The sequence below is a fragment of the Lithobates pipiens genome, unplaced genomic scaffold (assembly GCF_037356315.1).
Source record: "Lithobates pipiens isolate NorthernLeopardFrog02 unplaced genomic scaffold, aLitPip1_a1.2 Scaffold_18, whole genome shotgun sequence".
Lineage (NCBI taxonomy): Eukaryota > Metazoa > Chordata > Amphibia > Anura > Ranidae > Lithobates > Lithobates pipiens.
The window spans coordinates 477,971,483-477,985,085 of record NW_027507758.1 but is presented as its reverse complement, the minus strand read 5'-3'; positions in this window follow the sequence as shown (position 1 = coordinate 477,985,085).

Below are 13,603 nucleotides of genomic sequence, written 5' to 3'. Positions count from 1 at the left end.
CCGATGGGAGGAAGACAGCCAAGAGGGCTGGTGAGTGTTACAGTCAGAAGACTGAGAGGCATGCCTGAAGGGACTGGGTGCAAGCAGTCTGGGATGGATGCGGAGTCAGTCTGGGAGGACTGTGGAGAAGTAGCCAGGAGGACTAGTGAAAGTGCAGCTGCAGCTGGATAGCTAGCACCAAAAGTCCTCTCTTTTGCTACACTGCCAAAGTGGCCCACAGTCCCTGCCTGCAAAGGGCATTTGCTATGGTCTGATTATGCTCTTTTTAGAGCATCCTGTCAGTGCTCGCTGGTCCTGGGAGATGTAGTTCTACAAGCAAGTCTGTGCTGGAGGTGGAAGAGGAAAAGTGCATATACTGGATGTATATAGTTGAGTCCCTGAAGAATTTCTTTGCTGATCAAATGGGAATCCCACAAGAACCCTTACCCCATCCAAGTTTAATCCCCCTAAAATAAAAAAACAAAACAAAGCTGCAAGGACTGTTTCTTGTCTCAGGGGTGGAAAATTCATGTGCCTGGCTGTGCAGGGAGGGAGATAACTATATTCATCAGCAGCTCCTGCGGGGTAGCGCTACAAAATTATCAGGGGATGTTGTTCACAAGTGACAAGGAGAAGGCAACTGTATTAAATACATTCTTCTTCTTAGTATATATGAATGAAAAGGAGGGATATAATAAACAAGTGTAGAACAGTGTTCTTGTGTACACTGTCTTTGAGGTTGTTTACATTCATGCCTGGTAACTACCATAGAGTTCCTATTACAAACGGAATCTGCCTTTTAAGAGGTTGTTTCCTGCCCCTGCTTAAGGGTCAGGAAACCCCTCAAGGCTATATAGGGGGATGTCTTACAGGAAGTGAAGGAGAGAGTGTGTCCAGCCACGTGCTGATTTGCCAGAGGTGCTAGAGGCTTATTTTGTGCTGTAGCCTTCCAGGCTGAAAAGTGGCAATAGTGTTACTGCACAGTGTAGCTCACTGTTTGTTATAATACTGTCACTCTTGTGTGGGAATCAAAGATATCTGTTGTTGGCTTCTCTGATTCAATGAAACTTTCTATTTGCATACTGCAATGTACTTGGGCTAGTCTCAAGTGTATGAAAGCAAAGCTCATTTGATTATAACCTATCAAGTGACAGGTTTGTGTTAAAGTGTATATCTGCCACTTCATTATTTAAAGCGACAGTGTCCCTTTTTGGTCTGGGAGGTTCCTAGCTGGTATTAGTCTAGGGAACGGTAAACAGCTCAGGGTAGCAACAAGATAGGCTTCCAATGGCCACTTAGAAAGGTAGCAGTGTGGTAGAATTGATAGCCTATAGTCAGGTCAGAGACCAAGAGATAGGCTAGATACGTCTGATTTGCCTTGCAGGTGGCGTGTTCAGAACTTCTTCGCCATCATTGTGTTTGTCTGTACAAGTATCCCCAGGAAGCCACCGATCCACAGATGCATCAGTGTATGTCCTCTCAAGCCGGATTGTGTTACGCCTTGTAAGTCAACTCATCAGGAGCCCCAGCAACTGAACTATGCCATAGTGCCTAATTGGAGGTATTGGTGTTAAAGGCCTTTAGTTTTAAATAAATAAATATATATATATATATATATATATATATATACCGTATTTATCATTTTAGGAGGGAAGTTTCAGGAAAAAAACTTACATTTTAAATAAATAACTTTGAAGCAAAATAAGAGTCCATGCCCATCAATGCAGCCTCACCATTGCCCATTTGCAGCCTGATCAATGACATCTGCAGCCTCACAATTGCCCATCAATGCAGCTTGATCAATGCCCATCTACAGCCTCACAATTGCCCATCAATGCAGCCTGATCACTGCCCATCTACAACCTCACAATTGCCTATCAATGCAGGCTGATCAGTGCCTCACCTCAGATTACTGCTGCCTCGGAGGAGACAGGGAGAGGGGCGGGATGAGCGCCTTCAGATTACCTACAGCGAGAATCTACTGTTTAGTCGGCGGCCTCTTTAATACAAAGTTCTATGATAGACAGAACAGTGGTCCAATTCCGGCCCAGGAGATGGGACTTCCTATTACAGAGGTTGCTGAGTAAACAGGAGATTCTAGCTGTATGTAATCTGATGGTGCTCATCCCACCCCCCTCCCCGGTTCTCTCCTAGGCAGCCCAAATTGCAGTATTGGTGTATAACACGCACACACTATTTGCACCTAATTTTCAGGGTGAAAAAGTGCTTGTTATACGCCAATAAATACAGTATATATATATATATATATATATATATATATATATATATATATATATATATATATATATATATATACTGTTCTCAGACACATGTACATTCTTCCTGTTATTGCTATCACTTTATCATATATAAAGTTACACTAATCACCTGCTGGTATGTCTACACATCTTTACTCTTAGACTCTTAGAAATCTATGTTGGGTGTATTAGTACTACTGCTGTCAGTTATTTTGGGTGAGTTAAGAATTATTGTCCAAGAAAGGGTTAATCTCTACATATGCTGGAGCTCTGTTCTAAGTGGAGGCACTGCCAGTTATATATTCATAGTCCACTCTTCCTTTAGCGAAGGCTCTGGCTCATTTGGTTACCTGCAGGTTAGTGCCATAACCTGTGTGGAGAGGGCAACTTCATATGTCTTGTGTAGCCCCTATAACAGGGCTACACAAGACAGTATTGTCAATAACAATATATCAAATGTACCCTTGTGGCTGACAGAGGCCAATGTTCAAAAAAGATTATAAAAATGTAACATGAACAAATCACTATGACTGGTTGCATCACACCTGAGAGTTCTCAGAGAACGTATACTTGTTATAAACAGACCATTGTTCCTAATTTTTAAGGACAGCTTACTGACTGGAACAGTACCAGCAGATGAAAAGCAAATATGGTGCCAATAATCTATAATTTTAGATAGATTATAACCTCTTTTTCCCTCAACCCAGAAGGGCACTAAAATTTGTTACACAGCATTCATTTCTTCATATACGTATGAGCAGAGACAAACCAGCACCCTGAACAGTTGAAGTTCCACTTTATCAACCTTCTTAATTCAATATCTGTATACAAATTGATCTATGAATATTGATAAAGATGTATCAACAGAGTCCACACGATATGCTAGCTGGATAGGATCAAAGTAATTCCTACAGGGGCAATTCTCAGCAGGGGTTTTTTAGTTTGAGGAAGGGACAGCTTAGTGCCCTTCTGGGGTGAGAATAGAAAAAAATATAATTTGTGTTTTTAGAAATATACTTCAGATTAGAGGATGTGAATAAACCCATATTTCAGCACCCATCCTGAAGAAGCAACTACTTATAGCAAAATGGGGCAACTGTGAGAGCTGTGGAAATCTATAAGATTCTAGACTGTTGTAATCTACTTTCTGTTTCAATATGTTTATTGAGAATATTGTCAGAAAGTAAAATAACATTACAGGCAATTTATGAAGGCCTGCAAGGCCAGTCAACACTAAGAAAACCTATACAGATTAGGTAATCAACAGAAAGGTTCAGAAATGGAGCATGTCTAACTTTTTGAACCAGACATAGAACCAACCTAGTTGCAGCTTCTGTAACACATAGTGGAGGTGTCTGGGTAGATCCTGTCGGGAGGGAACATAGTACTATCTAGTGAGGATTTTGACATTCGCTTCAATTAGTGTAATGTTCATAATACCTTTATAGGAACGTTGAAAGAACTGGTACCATTTTTCAGAATCCAGGTGAATCTCTAATTCCTACTCCCAGGCATGGGCATAGGAAGGTTTAGTTGACCTCTCTGCCAAAGCGACGTATATAATGCAGATGCTTTCCTTCTGATTCATGATATCGGAACACCATTTTTCATATGGAGTTGGTTTGTCTGCCCATATTGTGTGTAAGAAATGCGTAATTTGGGTGAATCTGAATTTCTCGTTATTTGGCATGTCTAGTTTGCTAACGCAGTAACCCAAAGAACTAGGGCCCGATGCTGTAAAGTGTCCTATTCCAAATAGTCCTTTATTCAGCCACCTGCGGATGGCTGTTCATCCCTGGCTGAAAAAGTGGGTTGTGGAATAAATGTAAGAGGGGCCTTATATTAGAGACCAGAGTGGTCTGTTTGTGGAGGATGTTGCAAAGTGCTAGAGAATGGGATAAAATAAGGACCAGTATAGGGTGAGAGATCTAAAAAGATAGAGTAATCGAGGAGGTAATGTCAACTTGATCTTGTTAATCCTGCCTAGCCAGGACAGACCACACTACGACCAGCTTCTTAAATCCTCTTCAAGTTTTCGAAAAATTGGTGGGTAATTTATAGCGTACAGTCTGTTTATGTTGCTTGGGAGTGCCACTCCCAAGTATGGAAATGATTCAGTGGCCCAGGTAAATGGGAAATGGCGTTATAGGTGTTTGATTGAGTGTTGTGGGAACAAAAAGTTTAATGCCGCGTACACACGACCGTTTTTTTCTGTCAGAGTAAACTCTGATGGTCTTTCCGACAGAGTTACGCTGAAACAGACTTGCCTACACACGATCACACCTAAGTCCGTTCGTTTAGAACGCAATGACTTATGATGGGACTATAAAAAGGAAGTTCAATAGCCAATAGTCAATAGTTGCCCTTGGGTTGTTTTTGGTCCGTCGGAATAGCTTACAGACGAATGGTTTTCCTGATAGGAATTGATTCAGTTGGAAAGATTTAAAACATGTTCTATTTCTAGGTCCATCAGAATTTTTGAAAAAAAAGTCAGATGAAGCCCACACACGATCGGAATATCCGATGAAATGATTCCGTCTGACCTTTTCTGCCAGAAAGTCCAGTCGTGTGTATTGATTTGGAGGCGTTGATCTTGAGGCCAGAGATAGTACCAAAATCTTGGAGTATTTGAAATACATTGGGGGTGGATATTAGGGTAAAAGAGTAGCACGTCACCTGGGAATAAAGCGCACTTGTGTTCTTGGGGACCACATGTCACTCCCTTTATATCTGGGTGAGATCTGATTGCTATCACCAAAGTTTCTATAGCGATTGCGAATATTAGCCGGTATAGGGGGCATCCTTGTCTTGTGCCCTTTCTGATGTGAAAAGCTTTGGAGTAGTGACCCATCAAATGAATTTGTGTGCTAGGGGTAGAAGATAGAGAATGTATAATTCCTAAGAATTTAGGGTCAAAGCCCCACCTCTCCAGAATTTCAAAGAGATTGGGCCATGAAACAGAGTCAAAGGCCTTCTGTAGATCAATCAAGATCGAAAAAACTTTTTGTGGTACCCCCCCCCCGTCCCATTGCAGTAAGGAGATTATGTCTATGACTCTCCTGACCTTATCAGGGCCCTGTCTCACCAGAATGAAGCCCACGCAGTCCTTATGGATATAATTTGCTTTAAAACTAGAAAGTCTAGATGCCAGAATTTTTGTCATGATTTTAAGATCATTATTAATGAGTGATATCGGGCGGTAGTTACTCCCGTCTTTCCCTGGTTTGGGGATAACAAAGACAAAGGCTGTGTTAAGGTCTATATCCAGGGGAGCTCCATCCCAGAGGGGATTTAAGCACTGCGCCATATAGGAAGCCAGAGAAGGTCAACATTTATTATAATAGCATCCTGAGAAGCCATCCGAGCCTGGTGTCCAGCCTTGTTTGAGTGTTTTAATCAGCTACAAAATCTCTTCCGCTGTAATTGGTTTATCTAGGATTTCCTTATGCGTGCTAGAGATCTTAGGAAGGGTTATATCTTGAAGAAAGGATTCTAGTTTGCTGGAGGGAGGAGAGTCCTGATCTGTATATAATTTTGAGTAGAAATCCTGAAAGGATTCCGTTATCTGAATGGGATTTTGTGTGAAGTCACCTGAAGCTGTGCAGATTTTGGGGAAAGACAGAGTACGTGATTTAGTGTTTGAGCTTGCCGCTAATTTAGAGCCAATTCTGTCTTTCTGAGAGCAAAATTTTGCAACCGTCCATCACTGCTGCAGTGATCAAGGCTAGGTTAAGTGGTAATTGGGCTGTCTCCAACTTGGTCAGTGTGTCTGGTATGGTGTACTGTGGGATTTGCTTATGAGGAGAAATTTCTTTGTTAGTTTCTGGATGTCTGCTCTGCATTCCCGTTTCAACTGAGAGGCCTGCTAGATAAGCTTCCCTCTTATCACTGACTTGTGGCCTGTCCACAGTGTAGTAGGTGAGACTGTACCATTGTCATTTTCGGCAAAGTACTCCTGCAGTGCTTTAGCTAAAGTTATGCATTGCACTGGGTCACTCAGGAGAGACTCGTTAAGATGGCATTTATAGGGACCCTGAACCCCACGACGCCGGGCATAGTTAAGGACATTATGGAGTGATCTGAAAGGGAGTTGTCACAGATTTTAGAGGAAATGGCTAGAGGGATGGGGGATGCCTGCAGAAAAATGTGGTCTATCCTGGAATAAGTTTGGTGTGGGACTGAGTAGTGTGTGTGTAATCTTTGGCATGGGAATTAATTTCCCTCCATATGTCTACTAGGCCTAGGGAGTGTAATTGCTCTGCTATTTTAAGACTTTGTCTCTGCGGCCGTTTAGCTTTCAGGGTCCCTATTTTGGATTTACCCAATGAAAGATCAAAAGGCATACTGAAATCCCCCTCCCCAAGGATAATAGTCCCTTTCAGGTGCGGTTTTAAAGTATTTAACATGGAAACAAAAAACTTTCCTTCACCCTTGTTTGGGGCATAGTAAGACACAAAGTTATAGGTCCCCCCATATGTGGAGCCTTCAGTCATTAAGTATCTCCCTTCCTTGTCTCTAATAACCTTATGAAGTGAGAAATTGATTGGTTTGGAGAGGCAGATTGCAACACCTCGAAATGAAAAGAAACAAAGCGCCTCTAAGCGCAGAAGTAAAACTTTATATTCCCCAAAAGCATTAAAGACACTTACAAAATGGGAATTTTATATATATATAAAATGAAAACACCTTTTTTATTTTTTTCAAAGTTATCATATAATCTCTGTTCTCAGCTGTATAAGGGGCTTAGAGAGCTGGGTGTGGGGAAGCAGCAGTAATCGCAATAGGCATACATTGATTTGCGCAAAAGTTATCGCATCTAAAAACTACGGGAAAAATGTAGGGACATTTATTTTTCTTTAATTATTTTTACTAGTAATGGCAGCAATCTGCGAATTTTAGCGGAACTGCTACATTGCGGCGGACAAATCTGACCCCAATTGACACTTTTTGGGGACATTATTACATTGATCAGTGCTATAAAAATGCACTGATCTATGTAAAAAATACACTGACATGGAGTGTGTTCCCTGGGTGTGTTCTAACCAGGGACGATGGGCTTACTGGAACTTGACAGAGATGACTGGGAACAGTATATCTCTGTCATGTCATTAGGCAGAACGGGGAATCGCCTTGTTTACACAGGCAGTTCCCCGTTCTGCCTCTGTACACAGCGATTACGGGTCATCGGCAGACATCAAGTTAGAGTGGTTAAATTAGTGTTCACAACATACCAAAATAATGAGTGCATAAGGGGATGTTGCCCATCGCACAGATATAGGAAATTTGCCATATTATGAGAAATTGTCATGCTAGGGATATGACATTTTAGAGAGACTGTCATGCTAGAGAGACTGCTGTGTTATTTAAGACTGCATGGAAAACGAACAAACTCTGGACAGCCGCACTCCGGATCAGATGAACAGTAAAAGTGCCTTTATTCCTTCAAATGAAACAACTCCACATCACACAAATCACCACAGAAAAGGGAAACAATTAGAACAAAACTGCTGACGCGTTTCACGCTAAAACCAGCACTTACTCATAGCTATGAGTAAGCGCTGAAGGAATATAGGCACTTTTACTTTTCATCTGATCCGGAGTGCGGCTGTCCAGAGTTTGTTCGTTTTCCATGCATTTGGTTTGTGCAATTAGCCCGCACCTGGAACCCCTACCTGCTTGGAGAGTAAGCAGTGTACTGGTGGACTGATCTGGAGCAGTGGACCTTTGTTCTTATTTAAGACTGCCTTGTTAAAGATGTAAATGAGTCTCTGCTTGGTGTACCTCTTTACCTTGTGCACGGAGGGGCAGATTGGGGACAGCCTACAGCCCTGCTCCTGGAGTTGAAAATGTTCCTGAAAGCCCAGGAAGTGCCATAGTGTGCATATAATTGAGCATAGGAGGCTGTTGTTAGTGGTTATCAAGACAAGTGTTCCATGTAATGAGTGGTTATTTAACCATGGGCACCAGAGAGCAAATGATTTGGTGATTGGTCACAAGATAACAACTGTAATCTCTATTGCCAAGTGATACCTATTGCTCTTATACTTGGTGTTCTATGCTTCTTCTGGACCCTTTTCCATTAACCAAGGGGCCCCCCAGTACATCAGGGTCTAAAACAGAAAGGCTCTTTAACCACTTCAGTCCCGGAAGGATTTACCCCCCTCCCGACCAGAGAACTTTTTGCAATACGGCACTGCGTCGCTTTAACTGACAATTGTACAGTCGTGTGACATTGTACCCAAAAAAACTTGATGTTCTTTTTTTCCCACAAATAGAGCTTTCATTTGGTGGTGTTTGATCACCTTTGCGGCTTTTATTTTTTGCACTATAAACAAAAAAAGAGCGACAATTTTGAAAAAAAGCAGTATTTTTTAATTTTTGCTATAATAAATATCCCAAAAAATATTAAAAAACGAATTTCTTCCTCAGTTTAGGCCAATGTGCATTCTTCTACATATTTTTGGTAAAACAAATCACAATAAGTGTATATTGATTGGTTTGCGCAAAAGTTATAGCGTCTACAAAATAAGGGATACATTTATGGCATTTTTATTATTTATTTATTTTTAGTAGTAATGGCAGGGATCTGCGATTTTTATCGCGGCTGCGACTTTGCGGTGGACACATCGGACACTTTTGACACTATTTTGGGACCAGTGACATTTATACAGCGATCAGTGCTATACATATTCCCTGATTACCATGTAAATGACACTGGCAGGGAAGGGGTTAAACACTAGGGGGCAATAAAGGGGTTAAGTGTGTCCTAGGGAGTGATTCTAACTGTGGGAGGGATTGTCTCACTAGAACATGACAGAGATCACTGCTCCCGATGACAGGGAGCAGTAGCTCACTGTCATGCCTTGTTTACATAGGCATCTCCCCATTCTGCCGCTCCGTGACACGATTGCGGGCCATCGGCAGACATCAAGTCCACGCTACCCGTGAGCACGGTCAAGGAGTATGCGGTGGGGGCACTCGCACGCCCACAATGCCAGGATTTAAAGGGGACGTACCTATACGCCCATTTGTCCATCTGTGCCATTGTGCCAATGTACATCGTTGTGCTCTGGTTGGCAAGGGGTTACGTTTGTCACAGAACTAAAGCAGCTTTTGCTTTGTGATGGCTTTCTTTGGTAAGTCACACTTTTACCTTTGAGGAAGCAGTAGGCTTCTGGGTATATTATTACATTGTTAAAGTTGGCTGCATAGTGTGAAGAGCTAGAGTTTTCTAAGAGCTTATGCCACTCCGGTCATGAAGTACTTAACAGTGGGGATAAGATGGTTATCCATCATACAGCCTCTTCATCAATCTATACAAGTACAAATCGCAGATACAGACTAAACTATACTCTAACTATTTGAGCTACCCAGGACAGGAGCACTGTTTACATAGTAATCTGGCATACGTGGAGATTAAACGAAGATCTAATTGAAGATATGGAAATAGAAAGGATCATAATAGCAGAGATTGATTAATATTTTTTGAGAAATGAGACCACAGAATTAACAAACGCAACTATATGGGAAGCACATAATACATGTCATAAGGGGAAAATTGATTTCCATTGGGACAAGAAAAAAGAAGGAGAGAAAATACCATGGGGAAAATTGTAAAAGAAATATATGATCTGCAACAAAGACATAAAAAGCAAGCAGAAGTGGAAACCCATCGGACCCTAATTATAAAAAGAGATCAATTAAAAGACCTGATGGAACAGAAAACTAGGTAGGGGTTTAATAGAGTGACACAGGAGAGATACAAATGGGGTAATAAGCCAGGGAAACAACTTGCAAAAATGTTAAGAAATACGAAGACCTTAAATTATATTGAAATGATAAAAAATTAGAGAGAAGAAATGGTAAATAAGACAAAAGACATTGCATTGGCCTTCCAATCGCATTACAGTGCATACTATGCAATAAGAAATGAAGAGACACAAGAAGAAAAAGTAATAAGAAAAAAATATGGTGAACTCTCCAATTTTAAAATGAATCCCATAAAAAAAGAAATATTAAATATAGGAGTAGAAAAAAAAGCAGAACTCGCACTACAAAGGGAATTCCCATTCACATGAATGGGAAGAGAACTGCCATACTTAGGAATTAAACTGACCTCTACTGCCAAGAATTTATATTTGGAAAACGATATCCCATTATTGAATGAGATCAAAGCAGAATTAACCCCTTCTCGCTCGGCCTATAGCAAAAGGGCGGTGGTTCAGTTACCCTGACTGGGCGTCAGATGACATCCTTCAGGATAACAGCCACTGCGTGCCTGGGGGGGTGCACATGGCGGCAATTGGTGGAGAGGTGTGTCAGTCTGACACACCGCTCCACCAATCTTGGTAAAGAGGAGGCTCTTTACCACATGATCAGCCGTGTCCAATCACGGCTGATCACGATGTCAACAGGAAAAGCCATTGATCGGCTTTTCTTAACTCGCATCTGACAGATGCGAGTAGAGGAGAGCCAATCGGCAGCTCTCCTGACAGGGGGGTCTGAGCTGATTGTTTATCAGTGCAGCCCCCCCTCAGGTGCCCACACTAGACCACCAGGAGAGCCACCAGGACCACCAGGGAAGGGGGCAACATGTGGATGGCCAGGTATGTACCCCATAGCCATCCACATGTGCAAATAATTCCCAATCTGTGCCAATCAGTGCCCACAAAGGGTACTGACTGGCATTATATAACATGATGCCCAGCAATGCCACCCATCAGTGTCATCAGTGCCACCCATCAGTGTCAATCAGTGCCAACTATCAGTGCCCATCCGTGCCCATCAGTGCCCACCTATCAGTACCCATCCATGCCACCTATCAGGGCCACCCAAAAGTACCCATCAGTGCCACCCATAAGTACCCATCAGTGCCGCCTCTGAGTGCCCATCAGTGGCACCTATGAGTGCCCATCAGTTCCACCTATGAGTTCCCATCAGTACCGCATACAAGTGCCACCTATCAGCGCCCAACATCAGTGCCCGTCAGTGCCCCCTCATCAGTGCCACCTTATTGGTACCATCTCATCGGTGCCCATCAGTGCCACCTTATCAGTGCCCATCAGTGCAGCCATATCAGTGCCCATCATTGAAGAAGAAAACATACTTATTTACAAACATTTTTAACAGAAACAAAGAAAAACGTTTTTTTTCAAAATTTTTGTTTTTTTAAATTTGATGCGCACAAAATACAAACCGCAGAGGTGATCAAATACCACCAAAAGAAAGGTCTATTTGTGGGAACAAAACTATAGAAAAATTGTTTGGGTACAGTGTAGCATGACCACGCAATTGTCATTCAAATTGCGACAGTGCTGAAAGCTGATAATTGGCTTGGGCAGGAAGATGTCTAAGTGGTATTGAAGTGGTTAAAGAAGGGTTCACTGCAATCCCTACCATGGATGGGAAGGATAAATATGTTTAAAATGGTGATCCTCCCAAGACTAATATATAAATTCCAAATGTTACCAATAGCTATACCACAGAGTTTTTTTCAGAATAATAAAAACAATGATGATAAAATATATTTGTCAAAATAAAAACCAGAGAGTAAAATTTGCAGTAATCAGCAGAAAAAAAAAACATGGAGGCATAACAACACCAGATATAAATAGATACTATAACTAAGTAATTATTTCACAAATGGTAGAATGGGTTGATAAAAAAAGCAAAAAAAAGTGGATTAGGATCGAAAATACTTTAAGCAGAACACTTTTGCACAAAAATATTTATAAGCACAGAACATTAGATTGGCAGTACACGATTTAACTACAAATGTATTTAAAATTTGGGACACATTATATTGACAAAAATATTCGGTATATAATTCACCATTAATTGCACTCACGGGAACACATTTTTTTGGCCCAGGGAAGCAGACACTTTTTGGTGCTAGAATGGGGAATGCACAAATAAGGGACATCACTATACATGGGAAGATCGCTAAAGGACCTAAAGGAAACAACCGGGTGGAAGATAAGTGAATGGGAATACTTTCAATTGAAACACTTGGTAAATACACTACCTCAACCAATTAGAGATGGAAAGAATTTAAATCCACTGTACAAACTCCATGGGATATCAAAAGTGTATGGAATATTGACAGACTTGGAAGGACAAGAGATGCCCCCCTAAATAGGGAAATGGGAAAAAGAAATAGGTATGAAACTAGAGGATCAATAAGTTGAGAGAATGATAAGGGCAGTATATAATTACGCAACACACATAAACACAATAGAAATGAACTACAAGCTCTTGGTAAGATGGTATTTGACGCCAGATAAAATCCACAAATACTAACCGGACAAATCCCCACAGTGTTGGAGGGAATGTAAACCGAGGGCCACAATGACACACATCCAGAGGATGGAGAAAATGGATTGGGAAAGAATTGAATCTCTGAAAGACAGATTTAGAGGGTAACGCTAGTGATTAAGATTTTAATATTACATTTAGAACAATTTGATAATAAAAGAAACCGAATAATGAATAAAGTCTTGGAAAAATATCAGAATGATGTGAAACCGAGATGGAAGCAGTAAATGAACATAAAGTTGAATAAGTCTCTCAACAGAGTTTGCTGAAATGGTATTACAAAAAAGAAGAATGGGAAAACATTTCACTCTCTAGATGTGCAAAGCTGGTAAAAACATATGTAAAAAGACTTGCAGCTGTAATTGCAGCGAAAGGTGATTCTACAAAGTATTGACTGGGGGGGGGGGGGGGGCTGAATACAAATGCATGCCACACTTTTCACATATTTATTTGTAAAAAATGTGGAAAACCATTTATCATTTTCCTTCCATTTCACAATTATTTGCCACTTTGTGTTGGTCTGTCACATAAAATCCCCAAAAAATAAGTTTTACGATTTTGGTTGTAACTAGGAATGAGCCCGATGTCATAAGTTCAACTCGAACATCAGGTGCTCGCCTGTTCACCGAGTAGTGAACAATTTGGGGTGTTCGCGGCAAATTCGAAAGCCCTGAAGGGCCTGGTATGGATTTTGAGGGGGACCCCCACTCCATTTTTTTTTTATTTTGGCACTGGGTTTCTCTTAATATTCATACCAGACCTGAAGGGCCTGGTATGGAAATTGGGGGGATTCCAAGCCATTTTTTTCAATGAGTATTGCTGGGACTCAACAATTAGGCGCGATTACTTTTAAATGACTTTTTTTCCTTTAGAAATTTTGTGCAGGGACTGTTCTAAACACGCAAAACTTGCCACTTTACAGGCATACTATAGACACCCCCAGGTATGAAATTTTAAGCGGAAGTAAACCCATTAATTTAACAGTTTCAAAAAACATGTATATTCCCAGCATGCCAGGAATGCTAACTGTCACATTGGTTGTGCTTTCAACC